The 22,876-nt window shown below is 43.2% G+C and overlaps 1 long non-coding RNA gene across 2 annotated transcripts in view; it reads left to right on the top strand.

Moving 5' to 3' along the window:
• Positions 1 to 6,514, top strand: part of LOC128327059 (uncharacterized) — an 87,090-nt gene extending 80,576 nt beyond the window's left edge. Inside the window, exons 7-8 of one of the 2 annotated variants that reach the window (XR_008308443.1) lie at positions 5,997 to 6,144; positions 6,245 to 6,514. This is a non-coding gene — a long non-coding RNA (uncharacterized LOC128327059). The remainder of the gene's footprint in view (positions 1 to 5,996; positions 6,145 to 6,244) is intronic. The other variant, XR_008308446.1, reaches the window with a different exon arrangement.
• Positions 6,515 to 22,876: the final 16,362 nt, after the last annotated feature.

Genomic DNA, 22,876 nt, shown 5'->3' with positions numbered 1-22,876 from the left:
AACCGAATACTGAAAGGGTTGAAAACCATGTTTATAGGTCTATTAAATATTTATACAATCTTTCAATGATACCACAGGGCATTAGAAATTCAACATTTTATTCTTTTGACAAAGATTAGAATGGCAAATGGGAAATAGCTATATCTTACTTTATGTTAAAAGTTTCTCATAGATAATGGCGCAGCATTCAGAAACTGGTATTTTGTTGTTAGTTTGTCAAGCACCTGCAGACATTCGTTATCCAACAGAAATGAATCAGGAATGGAAACTGTTCTCTCCTTGGTTCAGTACCACTGGATGTTCACTGGAACTCAGCAGTCCCACCCACCTGTCCCCAAGGTTTGAAGGGCCGAGCCATACAATAAACTAAAGATGTCAACATCTAGTTAGGGAGCTGTTTTAAAGACAAAATAACAGCCATGGGGAGCCCAATCTGGATAGAGACCATCACATGGAGAATTTAACCCTTTACCTTCACACCATTTTCCCACTTAAAATGCCAGGATAGCAAAAGGTGAGCTTGAAGGTCCATAGCAGCTTTGGAGAGGGATTGTCAGGAAGACGGAGCAGGTGTAAAAGGTAAAAATACCACCTGCTGCTTTGGCAAACCAAAGCTCACTCTTCTGGGAGTGTTTTACATGTACTCAATATATTATAGTACTGTGTGTTTTTAAAGTTGCTATGATTTCTTTTTGCATAATTAGGAGGAAGTATTAATTGGTGATATTAGCTCTATAGTAAAATGTATATGAAAATTATATTCATTTATCTCACTTTTTGTACCTTCTTCTAGAAATTATATATATATATATATATATATATATATATATATATATATATATATACACACACACACACACACACACACACACACACACACACACACACACTTCTGTGCCATAGTCCCAATCAAGAAGATTTGGTCCCTATGTGGCTGTATTTTACCTTAAAAGTCAGCACCTAACTAAATGACAAGTTTAACATCACATTTAATTTGGCCCTAAGTCTTCCAATTCCGGCAACTACACTTTACTGCCCCTGTCCCAGGCTGACAAATGCCTGGGCATCATGCCTTGGGTTATCCAGGTTATCCTACTGGCAGCCTCTCAACAACAATCCAACAAGCAGAGCCTTCAGATGGGGCAGTTTGTAAATGTAATAAATAAACAACAACAACAACAACAACAACAACAAATATTTGTATACCACTTTTCAACAAACGTTTCCAAAGCGGTTTACATAGAAAAATAAGTAAGTACGTAAGCATGTAAATAAATAATTAAATTAAATAAAATAAGATGGATCCTTCCTTCCTTCCTTCCCCTGCCACAGAACAACTATTATGTACGGAAGTAGGACTGAAAGACTGGGATGTAGTCTTCAATGAGATATTCACAGCTCTTGTGTAGTTTTCTGCCTGTTCTTGAGTAATGGATTCTATTTTATTCTCAGATAATCTCCAATAGCAGATGTTGGTGAATAGCAATCACATGTTGTGTAATAACCACAAAGTGGTATCTATCAAAGGAGCTGTGATCACTTGGGTCTTACTGTGTGGCTCTAAGTCACATAATAAGACCTAAGATTATGTGACTTAGCCTCGTTATGAAATGATTGAGACTAAAAATAGACTTCACATCTGATTACTCTTTTATGTCAAATACAGTACATTATAATGTTGTAGTGGGAGTACAAACTCTTTGTCTAGTTCTCTCCAATTATATACCTTTATCATAGCTGCAAAACTCTGTAGATGCTTTGCTCACAACAGCTCTAGAACTGTCAGTACATGCAGGCAGGTTTCTAAAAATCCCATGAGATTGTCTCCTAAATTATGTATTGTTCTTCATCATCAGTCTGTCAATTATTAAACAATGGTATATGTTTGGAGAGGAGAGCTGGTCTTGTGGTAGCAAGTATGACTTGTCCCCTTAGCTAAGCAGGGTCTGCCCTGGTTGCATGTGAATGGGAGACTAGAAGTGTGAGCACTGCAAGATATTCCCCTCAGGGGATGGAGCCACTCTGGGAAGAGCAGAAGGTTTCAAGTTCCCTCCTTCACTTCTCCAAGATAGAGCTGAGAGAGATTCTTGCCTGCAACCTTGGAGAAGCTGCTGCCAGTCTGTGAAGACAATAGTGAGCTAGATGGACCAATGGTCTGACTCAGTATATGGCAGCTTCCTATGTTCCTATGTTTGGACTCTTTGGAAAAAACCTGGCATGAATGTCACTAAGATGTTCCCCACCTTGCATTTGTGACCACTGGTTCACAGAGAGACTTTCCCTCCTGCAAATGCGGGTAGCCCTCTGTAGATCATCACCTCTGCTCCTCTTGGCTTCATGGCCAGGAACATGAGGAATTTTGCCAGTCTTACTGAAACTTAGGAACATAGGAAGCTGCCTCATACAGAGTCAGACTATTGATCCATCTAGCTCATTATTGTCTACACGCTTCTCCAAGGAAGATTCTTGTAGTCAGGAGTCTCTCTCATCCTTATCTTGGAAATGCCAGGGAGGGAACCTTCTCTTCCCAGAGATGACCTATCCCCTAAAGGGAATATCTTACAGTTCTCAAATGTAGTCTCCCATTCAAATGCAAAACAGGGTGGACCCTGTTTAGCAAAGAGGGCAATGCATGCTTGCTACCACAAGACCAGCTCCTCTGCCATAGACCAGCTCTCCTCCCATGACCAGTTCTTCTCCCATCAACTTATTTTACTTCACTCATAAGCAGACACTTCTGAAATGTCAAAAATAGGGATGAGTGGATGAGCCGATTTCCTCCATTCTGCTCTTTCATTGTTTAATGGGTTCATTCTGCCCTCTCTTCCACTCATTCAGAATTCTAAGATAATTTATAAAATTAATTCTGGAATTCAAGCATCTTTCTCACAGCTTCTGATTCTTATTTGAAATTTTCATCTTTTTTTTAAAAAGCCCTGTAATATTTTTAATCCTAGCTATACACTAGAAAGCATAGTAGGAATACTCTGCATTTTTTAAATTACAGCTAAACTCTGCTCCCAAATCAGAGGAATCAAGTCTGTGCAGATGGCTGCTGGGGACTAGAAAATGGGTTGCACCTCCCCATCTTTATCAATCAGCCATGACTGCAACAGCGGAGCGGACTTCCCCCGACCCTTGATCATCCCTGGAGGTGCTCAGCCAGCCCCTTCCAGTCTTAAGAGAGGGTTCACCCCCTCTCTCCCCACCCCCACTTCCTGGGCTTATGATCCTTGTAGCTTCTTTTTAAAGAAGAACCTAAACAGCACCCAATTAATACAATACAAATAGAGATATCTTAGACTAAATGGACTGAATCCTCTGGCCAACTGCCTCTTTGCAAACATTTGTCATGAGCAATTATCTCTGAAACTTAATAGCTTCTTATCACATGACTGCCTCTTGCAACTATGTTGGCTCCATCTCATGCAGCCTGTGTTTGCTGCTGCTTCGGAGTGTCATTTGTTGTTAGTGATGGAGTAGCCATGTGCTGCTGGTTTCAGTAGACCTCTCATTCTCTGCATGCAAGAGGGAGCCAATTGTCTTGCTTTGCAATCACTTCTCTTCCAGGACTTTCCCTCAGGGACAGTTATGATATACTATAATGTCAAGAAAGATAGAGTTATTTAAACAAGTGGATGGATGAATTCTGTTGTGAATTTTAATCTTATGCATTCAAGCTTAGAAAACTTCCCAAAGGCTAAAGGGATTCTCTTTTGCTCCCTCCCTCTCTGGGAGGGAGCAAAAAACCACAAACCATCACTGCAAAGGGAAATCTATTGGACGCAAATTCATCCCATCCAACAACACATCTTTAGAAGTGGCAGGCCTTGATGCCCCAGAGGAAAAGTCCTTCCTGAGTCAGAAGCATCAGAATAGAAATCACATATTTCATAAATGTAATCACTGAGTTGCCAGCCACCAGATTTTCCCCTAGAGCACAATTTAAAATAATACTGGAAAGTTCTACTCAGGAGAAAGATTGTTTCCCATTTCTAATTGCTACAGAATTTTACCAGAAGTGAAATTCAAAGCAGATTTGGATGATACTGCTGAGGGGAAACAGTTATGGGAATGCTGAAGAAAGAAGATTAGCAAAACCCACATTTATCTACCTCAGACAACTCAGACTTTCTAAGGCCAAATTCAGACACAATGGGAAACTGGAGGTACCTTCACCTCAAGTTTCCACACCTGTACTTCCCAATGCGGGGAACCACAGACAAAAAATGGACCCACAGTTTCCTTCCCCAAACTGTGAAATTAACCCTCGGTTTTACTCGGTTTCGTTGCCTTGAACTGCAGTTGTGTGGTGCCGGAGTTACATCCGAATACTGGCACCACAGTTTCACCCTTCTGAAACTGGAGGAAGCTCCTTCATCACTCTGGCTCCTGTTGGCTGTGTGGGCTGTCCTTCATGAAAAAAGGAAGCCTGCAAAGCCAGTTTCCCCTCCTCTCTGTACTCAGACTGACTACTGACTAACTGACTGCAGCATTCCCTCTCTTCTCTGCAGACAGAGAGGGTCCTGTGGATCCGTGTTATATCTGAAGGCGGTCTATTACAGATTTTTCTTTGCCACATTTCTAGTAGACTTGGCAGACATTTCACTCCTAAGCCAGGGCAGCAGACTCTCAGCAGGGTAATCCTTTAAAGAAAGAGTTTTCATATGACCTCTAGTACTCCTTGTTCTGTAGTGGTTTAGTATCAGTTTGTGAGAGGAGAGCAGGTCTTGTGGTAGCAAGCATGACTTGTCCCCTCATAGCTAAGCAGGGTCTTCCCTGGTTGCATATGAATGGGAGATGAGAAGTGTGAGCACTGGAAGATATTCCCCTCAGGGGATGGAGCCACTCTGGGAAGAGCAGAAGGCTCCAAGTTCCCTCCCTGGCTTCTCCATAATAGGGCTGAGAGAAGTTCCTGCCTGCAACCTGGGAGAAGCCACTGCCAGTCTGTGAAGACAATACTGAACTAGATAGACCAATGGTCTGACTCAGTATATGGCAGCTTCCTATGTCCCTATGTCATGGCGACCTCCCAGTATAAACAGGAGGCTCTGTAATATATAGCCTAGCATACACATACAGCCTACACTGTCATTATCCTGTCAGCCATGGCTAAGAGAGAGCTCTAATACTGCCCCTTCTGGGGTGGTTATCTCCAGAGCCAGGTACTATGAACAGAATCTCCAGCCTGGAAATGCTACACCCAAGCAAACCATCTTAACCCTTTGCCAAACAAGTCTGGAGTGCTTGTTTTATTGGAAACTGTAGCTTCATTCCGATGTGCCCTGCTATAGGATGAAGGAGGAAGTACCTCCCTCTCTGCACCACTCACGATTACGTTGGGGCTTGTCTGAAGAGGGAAGAGTCCTCCCCATGATGGTGGGCACATCCATGATTGCAAGGGTGGATCAATTCACCCTCGCCATCATCGATGTGTCCACCATCATGGGGAGGGCTTCTCCCTCTTCAAGCAAGCCCTGTTGAAACTGTGAGCAGCAGGGCACCTGAGTGATTGAAGCAGCAGGGCAAAAATTCCTCCATCTTTGCCCCATTGTACACAGCTATAGCTGGGCTTTTGAATAATGTCTGAATAATGTCAAATAACCATTCTGGTTCAAAAAGCCCTGGGAGTGGAGAGTGGAATGGGGACTTTGGAATTAAAGCCAGCAATTGGTTCCATTTTTTTGACATGTGAAGCTGCCCTATACCAAATCATACTACTCACCCATCTAGCTCATTATTGTCTATACTGCATAATAGCAGATCTCCAAGGTTTCAGGCAGGAGTTTTCTCCAGCCCTACATGTAGATGCCAGGAATTGAACCTGGGACCTTCTGCATGTAAAGAAGATGCTCAGATACTCAGCTATGGCCTCATCCTGAGCAGCAGCAACAGAAAGCCTTCTGATTCTTAAGTATTGCTTAGTATACTTTGTGTATTTGTGCTATAAATGGGATCTTAAAATATACTAACTAAGCTTTTTTTCTTCTTTTCAGGCATCATGACATTAGGCTATTACTATTATCCCTGGAATTCTGCAGCTTAGTCAAAGCTCCAGAACTATAGGCGAAGCTTCCAGTCGAAGAATTCATCAAACCTCTAGCTAAGATTCATTTCTTCAAGCATCAATCATTTTGTTCTAAGGTATCTACTTTGAAAAGCTCAGCAGCTGAACAACAACTTTTTATATAGTGAAATTTGTATAAAATCGTCTCATCCAATCTTTAAAAACATTTCTCTGCAGGTGCTGCGCTTTCATCGATATTGGAAGAATTGCTACATGCAAATAGTATCAAGTCTAGATTATAAACTCCCACACAGCCCAACTGGGAGGCCAACATCCACTTGGAAACCTATAATTTCTTAAGATGACTGTGGAGAATGAGCATTCACAAGGAAAAAAGAATGCCTTTCAGTTTGCGAGATAGGCATATCGCATGTTCCAAAGGATCTTGGAACTTTACAGATCCAGGTGCTTGAAAGCTGATTGTTTTGATTATTTTGAAACACATGGCTGCATACATAATTTTCCAAACCACAAATAAGAGTGCAGTGGAAAGTGATTTTGTTAGCAGACACCCTGGCCTCATTAATTCCTTGGCTAACAATGTAATCAAGGAAATCAATGGTCTATCTAAAGTGTAAACAGAAACTTCTTAACTAGCCTCCAGAAGGTATCAGGTCGGTGTAGCCGGTGGTCTTTCTCAGATAAGGACTTCCACATGGGGGGAATCCGTTACCGAAAAAGCCTCCATACATTTGCTGGAGGATATGAAATTGTGCTCAGAAACTAACTGGAAACTAGAGGTGAGCATTTGGATAGAGAAATGAGCTAAATGAAGCCCATTCAGTCCATTTTTCATTCATTCCCAGCAGAACGTGGAGAACCCAAATGGAATGAATGGCATAAGGTGATTCAAACTGAGAGTATCTTATATTTAGCAGGGGGTGGGTAGCAACTGGCCCTATCCAGCCCCTGCACAGCATCCCTCTGGTGATTGTTGCTGGTGTCTATGTTTCTCTTATATGGTGAGCCCTTTTGGGACAGGGAACCATCTTGTTTGTTTTTGTGTGTAAACTGCTTTGAGGAATTTTGTTGAAATGTATGGGGTTATATAAATATCGTCGTCGTCGTAGTAGTAGTAGTACTCCCCCCTTTCGTATTTAACATAGGGAATTACTTTTAGCCTAGTGGACGAGGAATATTGGGGACATTCAACTAGAGCAAAAAACCAAGCTTTCCTGGTTGAATATTTAAGAGCTGTATTAGGAAAAATGCATCCCTGATTGCTGAGAAGGAAATCACAAACAATCAGGGTAGCGTTAATTCCAATTCAGAAACCCCTCTGCCACACCATATCCCCATCTCCTTTTCTCAAGGGACCCAGAAACTCACCTTGAGGCAGGTGGGGGAATGCAGCATTGTTGGTCATGAAAACTGGCCCATCCCCTGGCAGTTTTTCTTTTGGGGAGGGGCAACATCCCTTGCAGGCATGATGCTCTAAGTGCTATTCCAGCAAGAGGAAGACCTACGTAGTGGCTGCTGCACAGTAGCTCTTCAAATGTTACTGTTCTTTCCAATGGGTAGCTCCTGTCAGCCACAATGTTTTTCTCCTAGAATGCACCAAGGAATGCTATTACATCATGAAGTAGCATCATTCCAAGTTATTTCAGGGGGAAATGTTGTGTCTCCCTGTGTGCTATTTTCCTCAAAATGCACATGGAACGATGTTGTGCAGTGATATGGTGTCACTCCACAGTGCATTTGGAGGGGGAAATACAGCTGATATCAGCTGACTACCAGGAAAAAACAGCAGCTAGGGATGTACAAGCAGGTTCACTTCGAGCCCAGTTTGAAGAACTGGTTCACAGATTAGCTCGTGTATACTTGTAAAGGGGAATTTCCTCAAGTACTCTCCAGTCTGCTCTCCACCTTTTTCCTTCTTGGTTCTTTCATCATCTCTGCAGAGCAGATCAGACTCCAAGAGATACTTTTGTTTATTAGCATAATTAGATATATTGCCATTTTTCTCTCTTCTTGCTTCTGACATTTAAATGGATTTTCATTTCAGATTTTTCTAACTTTTATGAATTAATTTACCTCCTCCAATACAAAATTAAGAACACCCTCCTCATACATAAGAACAGCCCTGCTAGATTAGACCCAAGGCCTATCTGGTCCAGCATCCTGTTTCACACAGGGGGCCACCAGATCCCTCTGAGAAGCCCATAGGCAAGAGGTGAGGGCATGTCCACTCGCTTGCTGTTCCTCCCCTGCAACTGGTATTTAGACATGCCTCTGAGGCTGGAAGAGGCCTATAGTCACCGGACTAGTAGCCATTGATAGACCTGTCCTCCATGAATTTATCTAAGCCCCTTTTAAAGCCATCCAAGTTTGTGGCCATCACCACATCCCGTGGAAGAGAATTCCATAGATTCATTATGTGATGTGTGAAAAGGTTCTGCCTTTTGTTGGTCCTAAATTTTGTAAATTTATATGGTCCTAAATTTTTCTTCATCCAATTCCCACAACTTGGGCTGCAATCCTATGTATTCTTATCTTGAAGTAAGTCTCAGTGAACACAGTGGGTTTTCCTTATGAGTAAACAGGCAGAAGCTTGGGCTGTACTTTTTTTCTAAATTACTGGAAGTGAAAATACCATCCCTAGATATTCACTGGGAAACAGGAGTGCAGAACTCAGGTCACTCTGAAGTCATCTTGTAAGTTTTCTTTAGCTCAGAGGAACCACACTGTTGTTTTGATACATATTTAAAATCATTTGATACATGCTGTTTTGATACATCTTTAGCTCAGTGTTTTCTTGTTAACCCCCTCTTCTTTTCCCCTTTCTTCTTTTTCTCTCCCTACCTGATCAGGCTCTCAATCTTTTTCTCCTGGCATCCATTAACACACACATGCTCTTCTCACTTGCTTTGCACTGCTATTTCTAAACTACCCCCTCCTTAATTCCATTTTAAAACTATATAAAAGTGAATTATATAAGGTAATTATTCATAGCATGAAGAGTTTTTTTGTTTTCTTGAATCTACTGCCAATCAAATTAATTCGGTGACCATAGGCGGAACTGGGGGGGGGGGCAGGCAGAGCACGTGCCCTAGGCGCCACTGAGGTGGGGGCGCCATGCCAGTTCCTGCCACCCCCACCCCATTACCCACCTGCCCAGCTCCAGGGCCCCTCAATCACTTGCCTCCAGCTCTGGCCTAGGATCAGGGAGGCCTAGGATCGAGCAGCCTGCAAACTGCAGAGCTCTTCTCTCCCCACCTCTCAGCTGATTGGCAGGTGGGCGGGGCTTCCAGAGAGGCCTCTGAGTAGGCCTCCCTGAAGGCTGAACTCGGCAGGCCCCCAGCAAGCCAGGAAGGAGGCAGGCAGAGCTCCCTCCTGCAGCAGACCAGACCATCCAGCACAGCTTTTGCAAGGTAGGCTGTGAATTCCTTTTTGTGGTTACCCCATATATAGGGATCTGCTTGCCATAGGGCTTTGATATGGGTGGTGGGGCGAGACTGAGAAGTCTCTGAATATTTAATTTAAAACAGACTGAAAAATGTGCTGGCTTTAAAAACAAAAACTATCTAAGGCCTATAAGTGGCTTGTTTCATGTTAGAAAATTACAAAAACTTCTGGAACAAATATTTATTCATTCATTCATTCATTCATTTATAAATGCACTTATGTTCAAGTTGTTTTGCAACCCAGAAGGTCTGAGTAAGAACTGTGAAGCATGTGTTGTGCTTTTATTTTATTTTATTTTTCTTGTGTGTGAACTGCTCTCCAATAACTTGCAGGGACTTCAGGGTAAATCTGGCCAACATGTGAATGCAGCACCTCCATTCCAGAGGAGATATTTATTAAAGCGCTTTAAAAGCCTCGTGTGAAAAACCTCCTGGATTCAAACTTTACTGAATTTGTTCAGAATTCTGAGAAAACATACATAGGCTCACCCTGCATGGTTGAAAGTCTCCTTTGCTAATCTGCAATGAGGGGGCCATTTTAATAATTAGCGTTGCTAGTGTGTTCTAGGCATTAAAAGTAGCACAAATATATAGTAGTCAATGTATATCACTATATACTGTGAAGTGTGCATGTGTGTATTCAGTGAAATGTATTTCCAGGCAGCATACTTCTTTTGAAATATCAGACTTAAATCCTTGGGGGCCTGGGATGTGTGGAGGCCCTGGACTTTGAGGGGCTGGTGGGGGCCCATTTTAAAATCTCATCTTGGCCCATTCCAACCTTGCTATGCCCCTGGTGGTCACTACACATGGGTTTCTGCACAACACCTGCACAGAAGAAACTTCCATGTAGAAAATGTGTCTCTTGTAAATTGACCCTGAATTTTCCATCCATGACTGGGATATTTGAGAGTTAGAGTCAATAATACAAGAACAGCACACTGCTTGTGACAGGAAGGGGCAAATGACAATGATTTCTTAGTCTGGCAGGGGCTGGTTTTGGCCCTGGCAGAACTTGGCTGTCCGCTCCTGTTGTAAATGCCTCTGTCTAACGTGGCAAACTAATGTATCCTCCTCCCTCTTGGTGTCAAAGTAAGCACTGGTGTGGTGAATGCACATATACCCCATCATGAGCCAACAGTCATCATAAGACAAAGGCTGGCAGGAATCATTCACTGGTTTATAGAACCCCCACCACCACCACCTTCTTCTTCCCCTATTTTGCTAGTGGCTGTTTGGGCAGGTGATCCTCTAGGACAAAGTCATGTTTTTTTTAAAAAAGAATGAGATGAGACAGAGAAAATGACACTTGGAATCCTCGCATAACTCCTGACTGTTGTTCTAAGTCTTTTACAGAGATGGCTCATGTTTTCAGGTTTTGATCAACAACCATGTCTAGATGGTACAGTGTTCCTTTTAACAAGGATTTCCAGATATTGTTGACTACAAGTCCCATCATTCCTGTTTGGACAGGGGCACAATTTCACTGCTTGCCCTAGGCGATATTTTCCCTAGTTACACCTCTGTCGGTGACTTACATATTTTAGTATGAGAGATGGAGAAAAACCGTTTATCTGCATCATGTATAATTTTACAGACTTCTGTAATGCCCACCTTATGGACAAACTACATATTATGCTAAATATGTCATTAAGATATATGTTTACATTTGACAATATTGACAATATCGCTTTTAATGAAGAGCAGGTGTGGGCTCCCAATCTAGACTGCATCACATGGGAAGGTTAACTCTTTCACCTTGTACCATTTTTCTTGCTAGAAATTACCCCTCTCTGAAGCAGCTATTCACTACAAAAGCGTTTGTTGTGGTTAGCTAACTTTTCAGACTTCAGAATAATCAGTGATAACACATATTCCTAGAGAAAAAATCACATGCTCCTCCCTCTCTCTAAATGGTACTACTGGTTCCTATACCTCAGAGCTGATTGTTTACATGACTAACAGCCAAACCATCCTGTTATATTTACTGGCATGCTTCTATCTTCCACCTAGCTCTGCCACATTTGTATCTTGCCCTTCATAGGAACATAGGAAGCTGCCATATACTGAGTCAGACCATTGGTCTATCTAGCTCAGTATTGTCTTCACAGACTGGCAGCAGCTTCTCCAAGGTTGCAGGCAGGAATCTCTCTCAGCCCTATCTTGGAGATGCTAGAGAGGGAACTTGAAACCTGCTCTTCCCAGAGCACCTCCATCCCCTAAGGGGGAATATCTTCCAGTGCTCACACTTCTAGTCTCCCATTCATATGCAACCAGGGCAGACTCTGCTTATCTAAGGGGACAAGTCATGTTTGCTATCACAAGACCAGCTCTTCCTCGAAGGAGATCAGCGTGGTACATGAAGTTTCCCATTTTATCCTGAACTACACATTTAAAAGATTTGACCTCAGGCCTCCCCATCCAAATCCAGCTCTCTAGCAGCTTGGACAATTTTGCCAGGACTTTGGCGGCTTCGCCAGGACTTTGACAGCTTTGGTGACTTCGACAGGACTTTGGTGTTTTTGGTGGCTTTCATTCATTCATTCATTTGATTTCTATACTGCCCTTCCAATAATGGCTCAGGGCGGTTTACACACAGAAATAACATAAATTTACACAGAGAAATAACATAAATAAATTGGGCGGCTTTGGCAAGACTTTGGCATCTTTGGCAACTTCATCAGGACTTTAGTGGCTTCAGCAGGACATAAACAGCTTTGCCAGGAGCACTTCAGTGGCTTTGCCAGGACTTCAGTAACTTTGGTGCCTTCACCAGGGCTTTGGTGGCTTCAGCAGCTTCAGCGGCATCTCCAGGACTCCAGTGGCTTTGGAGGCTTCACCAAGACTTCAGTGGCAGCCAAATCTGCCGAAGTCTTACCGAAGCTGCCAAAGTATTGGTGAAGCTGCCAAAGCTGCTGAAGTAATGCCAAAGCTGCCAAAGCCACTTCTCCAGCACTTCGGGACTAGTTGTTGTCCTTGTTGCTCAATGTTTTCTCCTATCCTTCAGTTTGTAGTCAGAGGCACCACCTAAACTTGCTTTTCTCTTGCAAAATAAAACAATTCTGGGGGTTCCTTAAATTCCTGGGGTTTCTCAGACTCATAAATCAGACTCAATATATTTCCAGATGAAATACAAAGTGCTGGTTCTTACCTATAAGGCCCTTAATGGCTTAGGTCCAGGCTATTTAAGAGAGTGCCTCCTTTGTCATAAACCCTGCCGCTGGTTACGATCCTCTGGAGAGGTCCACTGGCCCGTTTGGATGCCACTGGCCCGTTTGGATGCCACTGGCCCGTTTGGTAGCAACCCAGGACTGGGCTTTCTGTGTGGCTGCCCCAGGGCTTGGGAATATGCTTCCTACTGAAATAAGAGCATCTCCTTCTCTGTTTTCAGGAAGAACCTCAAGACTCTACTGTTTTCACAGACTTTTAAATATAATTAATTTTAATATTTTTAAACTTGTTTTAATATCTATTTTATTCTATTTTTTAAGTATTTCAATTTGTAACTTGTAAATATTTTAAATTTTGTACACTGCCTAGAGATGTACATATCAGGTGATATAGAAATATGATGAATGAATGAATGAATGAATGAATGAATGAATGAATGAATAAATAAATAAATAAATAAAGTTTCCAAAGATGCTGAAGTCCTGGCAAAGATGCCAAAGATGCTGGCCGCTTCTTCAGAACTTTGGGACCACCTTTTGCCCTCTTTGGTCAATGTTTTCTCCTGTCCTTCAGTTTGTACTCACCGATGCCCTGGCAAAGCTGCAGAAGCCTCCAAAGTTCTGGCTAAGCCTTTAAAGCTGAAGTCCTGAAGAAGCTACCAAAGCCGTTGAAATACTGGTGAAGATGCCAGATAGGTCAAAGATGGTGAAGTCCTGCCAAAGCCACCAAGGTAAATTCCTGAAAATCCTGAAATTCTTAGGATTCCTGGAATCCCTTAAACTCCTGGAATCCCTCAAATTCCTTAAGTTCCCAGGATTCACCAAAATCCCGGAATTCCTCAGATTCCTATAATTCCTGGAATTCCTCAAGTCTGGCTTTGGCAGGGCTTTGGTGGCAATAGCAGCTTCACCGGACTTTGGCAGCTTCAGCGGTTTCGCCAGGACTTGGGTGGCTTCGCCAGCTTTGCCAGGACCTTGGTAGTTTTGGCCACTTAGGCAGCGTTGCCAAGACTTTAGCGGCTTCAGCAGCTTTGGCAGCTTCTGCGGGACTTTGGCAGCTTTGCCAGGATTTCAGAGGCTTCACCTGCTTAGACAGGACTTGGGCAGCAGCACCAGGACTTGAACAGCTTCGACAGAACTTGGGTGGCTTCTCCAGGACCCCAGTGGCTTCAGTATCTTCACCAGGACTTCAGCGGCTTCAGTAGGACTTTGGTGGCTTTGGCAGGTTCTCCAGGACTTAGCCAGACTTCAGCAGCTTCAGCAAGACTTTGCCAGTACATCAGTGGCTTTGGCAGCTGGAGTTCAGCGGCTTCAGCAGCTTTGGCAGCTTTGCCAGGACTTTGGCGGCTTTGGTGACTTTGCCGGATTTTGGCGGATTCACCAGGACTTTGGTGGCTTTGCCGGCTTTAACAGTTTTGCCAGGACTTGGGTAGTTTAGGCTGCTTTGGCAGCATCCCAGGACTTGAGCGGCTTCAGCAGCTTTGGTGGCTTCGGCAGGACTTCAGAGGCTTTGCCTGCTTTGGTGGGATTTGGGTGGCTTCACCAGGAATTGCTGCTTTGACAGGATATGAGTGGCTTTGCCAGGATACCAGTGGCTTTGGTCATTTCAGCATGACTTCAGCTGTTTTGGCAGGACTTTGGCAGATTTGCAGGATTTTGACGGATCCACCAGGACTTAGTGCCTTGGCGACTTTGCCAGGATGTTTGTGGCGTCACCAGCTTTGCCAGGACTTTGGTAGCTTCAGCTGCTTTGGCAGTGTTGCTAGGTCTTTGGCAGCTTCTGTGGCTTCACTAGGGCTTGGGCTGCTCTGCCAGGATTTTGGTTGCTTCAGTGGCTTTGCCAGCACTTTGGCAGCTTCACCAGGACTTCAGCAGCTTCGCTGGCTTTGCCAGGATTTTGGCAGCTTCAACAACTTTGCCAGGACTTCGGTGGCTTTTTCATTGTTGTGATCTCCTCACATGCACAAAGGCCCAAACTGTGCTGCAGCCAGACCAGGCTATCATTTGGGAGCCCACCCGGGGGTTTGGAGGCAGCCCCACTGCTGCCGCCTCCAATGCCATGGCACTACCCCCACTGCCTCAGTGCCTGCCTATTCCCCCTAACCCATGGCCTCTTCTACAGGTACAGAGGCGACTTTCTTTCACTACCCCCCCCCACACATTTAGGGAATTTTAGGTTAGAGAGGCCCCCTTTACATGTAAAGGGGAATCCTCAAGGATACTTTACAACTATACCCAAACCAGACTGCGAGATGGTTCGGCCCGGCTTGATGGTCAAGCTGAGCCGAACCCAGTTATACTGAACCCGGACCAGGCTGGGTTGGTTCGAATCTGGTCCAGATTTGAACTGGACCAGCCCAACCAATTCGATGCACATTCTTAAGAGCAGCACTTGAACTGCTATTATTGCCAGCATCACTCACAGAGGTGCAGAATTTTCTGGGGGGGGGGGGAGTAAACATGTTGATTATGGTAAACTGCCTGCTCAACCCTGAAAAATCGAACCGAGTTTCATTCTTCTCCAAAATAAACTATCAAGATTCATCTCCGACCCTTGAATCCCTTCCAGCACTACAAAATTTGCTGAAATTTGTTAAATATATTTGTGTCAGCACTAGTTTTTAATACCATTCATGATATATGTACCAGTGATCATCAGAACTGGCAATGGATACTAACTTGTTTGGTATTCCTTGTATTAAACAGGAGGAGCCATGTGGTATTTTGTTTATTTGTTTTATTATTGTACCCTGTCAGCATGGCTCCATGGAGCCCTAAGGGCAGCTTACAACTAACTGGATAATTAATATTGGGTGGGTTCTCACAACCCATGCTATGCCAGGGAAATTGGAGATTCACAAAGCATGCATGCCCCTGATTTCTAATTGTAATAACTTGGAAATTTGGGGCCATCTTGAGTTGGCACAGTGCCAATCCTATATCTAATGGCCATTGGCAACCTTAGATCACATCCTAGATTATTGATCTCTGCTAAATGTCAGGTTGGTGTGGTGCCAACCTGACATCATTAAAAATTTATGGGTTCTTGTGATCAGACATCGGGAGCATACACACCTCATGAATCTCCTGTTTCCTGTTTCCCTGGCATTGTGCAGGTTGTGAGAATCTGCCCAATACAATATTTATAAAACAATACAAATATATTCCAAGCCAATTTTCAACAGTGGATAAATCAAACTATAAACATTCCGGCCAGATCCGTAAATGTCCATTGAGATAAGGTTTTCAAAATTCTTTTGAAAGAAAAAGTTGAGCCATCTGACACTTATCTGGAGCCGTATAACATGGGCACTACTACCGAGAATGCACTGCCTCTCATCCCTACCAATCTTGAGAGAAATTGATTCTGAGCAAGGTGTTGTCTGCTGAATTTGGTGCACAGGTAGGTGCACAGAGAGAGATTCTGGGGCAAAGCCATTTTGGGCTTTGATGGTTTACATCAGCACTTTGAATTGTCCCTATAATGTATCAGGTAATTACAGATTTCAGCAACATCACTGCTTGGTGCAATATGGCCTAGTTTCCCTTTTGCCATTGAATCCTGAAACTATTATAATGATTACTAGTACTTTTCTTTTCATCTCCTGGACATGATGGAAATTTGCTGTGAAATGAATTATAATCTCTGAAATATATTTTTAAAATTTGGCATGTAAAGCCTTTTCTTTATTCTTAATACAAACTGAGAGGGAATTGACTTTATTCACAACTTTCCCCTCTATATTTCAAACTGTAGTGTGTATTAGCTATTCTGCCTCTTTCTTCTAAGAGACAATGCATGCATTAATAAGGATAGCAAGCCATAACCAGAGTCAATGTAACAAAAAGTGATGATTCAGTATCTTTGCCCCTCAGCCATCTTTGGGCAGCACTTTTCCAAATTAAAATTCTAGTGCAAAAAATGTGAGCCCAAAAGCAAAGGCCAAGCGAGGAGAATTTCTTAAGTGTTCCATGAAGAAAATATTCATGTGAGAACTGATAAAAGAGGCCTTTCAACCAAGCATTCAGGTATTTCTGTGATGCATACCCCACCATATGCCAGCTGACAATTCAAGAAGGATGAGCACTTAACACCTGATGAGAATGAGCTATTTCAGAGTGGCTCAGCTGGAACAGAATTTAGAATATGCTATTAGTAGTGAAATTAATTGTTCCTTCACATTGTCAGCGGGAAAAATCCTTCACTGCACAATACAGTAAAATTCTTTTACAATACTAGGTGGACAACTGCATTGAGCACATATTGGTTGTTTAAATGTAAAGGCACCATATAGTTTTGGCACACAATAGCTGCTTTTGCTAAAATATTCAAAGGTATCTTTTATGCTTCCTTTCTGACAAAAATAAAAAATGTAAATGAAGAGGTTTTAAAATATTTAAAGTTATAATATAGTACTTAACAGAACTTGTTTAGGGTGCTTATTGTAAAACAAAACAAAACAAAAAAACCTCTCCACTACATCTATCTACCCACATCCTGATATAAGCCAGTGAACAACCATCAGCACATACTACCCTGATCCATTTTTCTAACCTTCAAACGGAAATCTTTCCTAGAGTATTGGTTGTGACCCATAGTAGAAATAGATGAGAATATTCTCCAACAACTTTTAAAAAAAATTCTTTGTTTGAAGTGGAGGCAAATACTTAGAAGAATTTATCCCCCATTCCCCATTTTTTACCTCTCGAATTTTCACACACAGGAATAATTTGCATATCCATAGATGGCTCCTTGGGGGCATGGCTAACAGAGAAAGCAGACCTCCAGAACACCTAAAGGAGTATTCTCAGCAGGGTTGGGTGTGGGAGGAACAGCCTTTTAAAAGGCTGCACAAATGGCTGATAGATTCTGTTTTATGTTATCACCAAGTTCATGAATAAAAACATGCTTTTTCAAGATCAGAGAAACAAAGTCCTTCGTTGTCTGGACAAAAGTTTCTTTCTGTAGGCTAGAATCACACAATGTTAATTTGCAGTTCTATAGTGTTGTTTCAAGTACTTGAAACCCTGGTTTTGAGCAGCAAAAGGTATCATTAAAAGTTATTCAGTACCCCCTTGTTCCTCCTTCATTCAGTAGTGCCTATTACTGAACGTATGCCATTGCATACTGTTTACTCTGAGCATGTGCTGAATGCCTATTCAGTTCTGCTCTGGGGTAAGACACACACCCCTCCACTTCACATGAATCTAAGTATGTCCCAGTTCCTGAGCACATACTGAGTCTTCTCAGCTGCGCCTGCATCTGTTCACAGGAGTGAATGAGAAGTGTGAAGTAGTGGTTTGACAACTGAAGAAAAAGACTTGCAGAGGGGCAAACTCAGTTCAGATAGGGGTGTGCATGGAACCATCTGGCCCTCAATCGAACCCCCCGGTCTGCAAATTTTTTGTTTTTTGTTTTTTAAAAATAAAGTTGATTATAAGTACCTTTAGCTCCTTCGGGGGGCTTGCGGAGGCCATGGGGGGGAGGGCCCGCGCAGGTTCCCTCTCCCCCCACTGGCCTTCCTCATCACCGCCACGGCCCACTGCGGCTGGGTAACTGATCATTTTCGGCCGTTTCAGGCCTCCATATGAGCATGTGGCTGCCATTTTGGCAGCCGCCATGCATGCGCCAATGCCCTCTGCGAGGCCATGGCAGGGAACCCGCGCGAACACCCGCCTGTGGCCTCAACAAGTCCCCCAAAGGGGCTAAAGGTACTTCAACTTTATTTTTAAAAAAACCAAAAAAAAAAAAAAAGTGGACCAGTACAGGACTGGACCAGGGTGGGGGGTTTGATTGGGGGCCAGACCAAACTGGCCCGGTTCGATTTGAGGCTGGTCCAGCCTCAAACCAAAGCAGGCCAGAAGGTTCCATGCACACCCCTAATTTGAACTGAATTTGCCCCTCTGCAAGTCTTTTTATTCAGTTGTCAAACCACTACATCACACTTCTCATTCACTCCTGTGAACAGATGCAGGAGCAGCTCTGAAGACTCAGTATGTACTCAGGAACTGGGACATACTTAGTAGGGGTGTGCAATTTGGGTTTTCGGGTGATTCGGCTCGGACCCGAACCGAATCACCCCTGTTCTGTTTTGTGCCTGAATCTGGGTCACCCGAATCACCCTTGATTCGGTTCAGATTCGGATTTAATCCGAATCTGAATCGATTCAGGGGTAAAAAGGGGCCCAGGGGCAAAATTTTGGGGTGGGGTGGTAGTGCCCAATGGGTAGAGTCTACCACCCCAATTTCAGGGGGATTGGGCAAAGTCCTGATTTTTGGTGAATTTTTGAAGTTTTAGTGACTTTGGGGCAGTTTGGGGGCATAGCATGGGATCTGGGCAAAAAGAGTGGGGTGGGGTGGTAGTGCCTAATGGGTGGAGGCTACCACCCCAATTTCAGGGGGTTTGGGCAAAGGGGTGATTTTTTGGGAATATTTGAAGTTTGGGTGTCTTTGGGGCAGATTGGGGGCAGAAAGTGGATCTGCCCCAAAGGAGTGGGGTGGGCTGGTAGATAGTGCCTAATGGGTGGAGGCTACCACCCATCCCCAATTTAAGAGTGATTGGGCAGAGGGGTGAATTTTGGTGAATTTATTTTTATGAGGTTTGTCTTCATAAGGTGAAGTGTGCTAAATTGATTACTTCCTCATATTATTCATAGTAATAGAGAGTGTGAAAAAGTGAAAGTGGGGTCATGAGAGTTGTTTAATTGAAAAAAATCTCATTTGCTATGATAGAATGAGAATTCACACCTTAGAAAAAACTTCTGAGGTGTGAATTCTCATTGTATCATAGCAAATGAAAAATTTTTTCAATTAAACAAAAAAATCTCATTTGCTATGATAGAATGAGAATTCACACCTCAGAAAAAACTTCTGAGGTGTGAATTCTCATTGTATCATAGCAAATGAAATTTTTTTTCAATTAAACAACTCTCATGACCCCACTTTCACTTTTTCACACTCTCTATTACTATGAATAATATGAGGAAGTAATCAATTTAGCACACTTCACCTTATGAAGACAAACCTCATACAAATAAATTCACCAAAATTCACCCCTCTGCCCAATCACTCTTAAATTGGGGATGGGTGGTAGCCTCCACCCATTAGGCACTATCTACCAGCCCACCCCACTCCTTTGGGGCAGATCCACTTTCTGCCCCCAATCTGCCCCAAAGACACCCAAACTTCAAATATTCCCAAAAAATCAACCCTCTGCCCAATCCCCCTGAAATTGGGGTGGTAGCCTCCACCCATTAGGCGCTACCACCCCACCCCACTCTTTTGGGGCAGATCCACTTTATGCCCCCAAACTGCCCCAAAGTCACTAAAACTTCAAAAATTCTCAAAAAATCACCCCTTTGTCCAAACCCCCTGAAATTGGGGTGGTAGCCTCCACCCATTAGGCACTACCACCCCACCCCACTATTCTTCCCCAGGCCCCACTTTCTGCCCCAATCTGCCCCAAAGACATGAAAATTTCAGAAATTTACCAAAAATCAGCCCTTTGCCCAATCCCTCTGAAATTTGGCTGGCCTCCTGCACCCATTAGGCACTACCACCCCACCCCACTCCTTTTGCCCAGATCCCATGCTATGCCCCCGAACTCCCCCAAAGTCACTAAAACTTCAAAAAATCGCCAAAAATCAACCATCAACCGAATCACCCGAATTTTTTGGGTCCGAAATTTGGGTGATTTGGCTCATGCCCAAAAAATATCGGGGGACATCGGGGGTGATTCGGTTTGGCCCCGAATCACCCGAAATTGTTCATTTCGGGCACAGATCGTTCTGTGCCCGAAATTTTTTGCACATCCCTAATACTTAGATTCCGACCCTGCACCCCTGGACCGGACTGCTGGACCGGTCCACACATCCCTAGTTCAAATTCTCATCTCAGCCATGGAGCAAAGCAGGGAACCTTGCTGCAGTCATGTGCTCTCCTCCTAACCTACCTCACAGAGGTGTTAGAATGAAAGGTGAATAGTAGAAAGTTAGTTAGAAGGCACCTTGGAAGTCATCTAGTTCAGTCCCAGCATTCCTGACAGGTGACTGTCCACTTCGGATGAAAATCAAAACTTTTGTAAAATTAGATAGATTCTATCAGCAATTTGTGGAGTGATTCTCTTGCCCTTTTCTAGAAAGCAAGCAACAATCCAAGAAATCTCATTTCTTTCTGTCCCCTCAGTGGTGGCTGGCTACTATTTTTCTTCTTCTTCATTTTCCTCTCTGAATAAGGGCCATACTGGAGATGGGGGAGAGTCATTTCTGAAAACCAGATGCTGTTCTAAAGACCCTCGTGAGAGTTTCAAGAAGATTTGAGCATTCAGTAGAGGTTAGTCAGAATTTCCCCCCTCATATTCTCCCTCTGAGAGATTTCAGAGAAGATGGGTGAGAGGAGAACTGGGGAGAGAGCAACCTTCATGAGCTAACGGGTGTACAGCACACAACTGCCTTTGTATCTTCATTAAGGAGTCACCAATCACTACCATTCTTCCACTTTTCTTCCAGAAGATGGTGACTGAGTCACTTCTGGCCGTAAAGGCTTGAGAGACCTCCTTCATCCTGTGTAGCCTGATGTAGCTGGATGCAGCTGAATTCACTTGAGGATACAGATAGTGGCCTTGGTGAAGTAGGATAAACCATTTGCTTGCTCTGATTGATTGATTGATTGACTGATTGATTTTGAACAGTCAGGGAAAACTGGGTTCAGGTAGATGAATGTCTCTCTAGAAGCATAATGGTTCTTGCCTCCTTGAAAGAGTTAGTTGTGGGAGGTGTGTTAAAGAAACCGTCACCAGATCCCTCAAACTGGAATAATTATATGTCAATCTCAAAGCTACCATTTTTAGGTGAAGTGATTTGGTGTGTGGTTGTTTCCAGGCTCCAGAGGCTTCTGTTGATATGAAGGAACTAAATCCTCATCAATCTGCTTTAAACCCAGTTTGGAACGGAGGACTGCTATGGTCACCCTGATGGACTGTCTACAGTTGGTGATAGAAATATGGCACAGCTGATTCTCTTAAACATTGACCATCTAGCTGGATCATCTAGCTAAGCTGAAAGTTCAGGCACCACATTGCAGTGGCTCTATGTCCACTTGTCAGGAGGCATTGCTAAGTAGATGCAGCTCTGCTCTGTGAGCTTTATCCTGCAGGGTATGGTAGTAGGGTCCAGTGTTGTTCCTTATGCTCTTTATGAAACTAGTGGGAGGGGCTATCAGATGATTTGGGGTACAGAGTCATCAATATACAGGTGACACTTTGTGAGATATTTCTTTCAGCAAAGCCTGCTGCGACAACAGTTCTGAATGGATGTCTGGGGTCTGGAGGGCTGGATGAGGATGAATTTACTGAAGCTCAGTAAGTGAGATGGAGATATTGATGGTGTGTAGCCTGCTTCCCCCACATTGTTGGGATGCCAGCCAATTTTTATGAGAAACAACTAAGAAAAGTGACCCAACTACTCACTGAACAAAGGCTGCTTGGTCTGATCACATAATCCTCATCAATAAATAAGAATTAAATTGATGATATGATTAGAGGATTGGACTCACGCTTTGACCAGAGGTCCAGGAGGTGGCAACCCCAGCTAACTGAGCAAAGAGACACCATTTAAAATGGTGATTATATTTAGCAGGGAGAGATAATCTGGCCCTATCCTTTCCCAGTACATCATTACTCCAGTGGCTGTCGCTGATATCTGCCTTATGTTTCTTCTTAGATTGTGAGCCGTTTCAGGACAGAGGACCATCTCATTTATGTGCTATTTATTTTTCTGTATAAACTGCTTTGAGAACTTTGGTTGAAAAGCTGTATATACATATTCATAATATTAGTAATTCTACCATTTGTAGTTCCTGAATCTTTTTGCAGTGAAGAAAGATGTTACAGAAAAGACTAAATCTGCCTAGAGAGCACATATGGGACTTTAAAAAAAAACCAACCACTCCAGCTCAGACACAATTGTGGGTTAGTGAATCTTGCATATAGATTGAGACTAGTCCACACTGGTCAATACTTTGAGTCATTTATTACAGTGAACTCTACTCTTTGTTAGTGAAAAGTACATACAGTATATTACTGTAGTTATCAGAAGCCTGCTACAAATATGGGGAAACTAGACATCCAGTGAATGTGTTAATATCCTAGTTCTAGCACGAGTGGTACTACAGAAGGGTTAATATTCTTTAAATGGCATAAGATTTAATGGGAAAAATTATCATTGCTGGATTTTCTC

Source organism: Hemicordylus capensis, chromosome 5, assembly GCF_027244095.1.
Source record: "Hemicordylus capensis ecotype Gifberg chromosome 5, rHemCap1.1.pri, whole genome shotgun sequence".
Classification (NCBI taxonomy): Eukaryota; Metazoa; Chordata; class Lepidosauria; order Squamata; family Cordylidae; genus Hemicordylus; species Hemicordylus capensis.
This window is presented reverse-complemented; position numbering and strand designations above follow the sequence as displayed.